Genomic DNA, 617 nt, shown 5'->3' with positions numbered 1-617 from the left:
CTTCGGAGTGGTTTTGAAAGTCTAACTTTATGTTTCCTTTAGTATAAAACTAATTTTCTCGAAATCATTAGTAAAACCGTATGCATATAAATCAGTTTTTAGGACTCAATAGGTAAGTATACTAATCAACACTTAAAGGATCATAAACACGTTTCGAGTCAATCCGAGTTAGCATAAGAAAGTTATGGACGTTATTCATTACAGAAACCTTTATGAACGTTTCAAAGCAATCCGAGTTAGCATATGAAAGTTATGGACGTTATTCATTATAAAAACCTCTGCGAACGTTTCAAAACAATCCGAGACCGTCTATGAAAGTTAAGGGCATCAATCCTTATAGGACCCTTTTGGAAATAGAAACTCTTTATGCTTTGCTCGCTATTCCATCATACAATAAGTTCGACCATACTAAGCATGCTCATATCAAGAAGCGAATAAGAATCATAAACAAGCTCTGAATTAAAGAATAGAGTTACCCCAAGGTGCGTGTCATATCTTACTTAGCTTTAGGACATGCCAAAGAAAGAAAGGGTAAGCCTTACATACCTGTTCAACCTCCTATTAGCTACGCTTATTCGTCCGAGCTCGTAAATCTATATTCGAGAGGATTAGCACTA

Source organism: Lycium barbarum, chromosome 4, assembly GCF_019175385.1.
Source record: "Lycium barbarum isolate Lr01 chromosome 4, ASM1917538v2, whole genome shotgun sequence".
Lineage (NCBI taxonomy): Eukaryota > Viridiplantae > Streptophyta > Magnoliopsida > Solanales > Solanaceae > Lycium > Lycium barbarum.
This window is presented reverse-complemented; position numbering follows the sequence as displayed.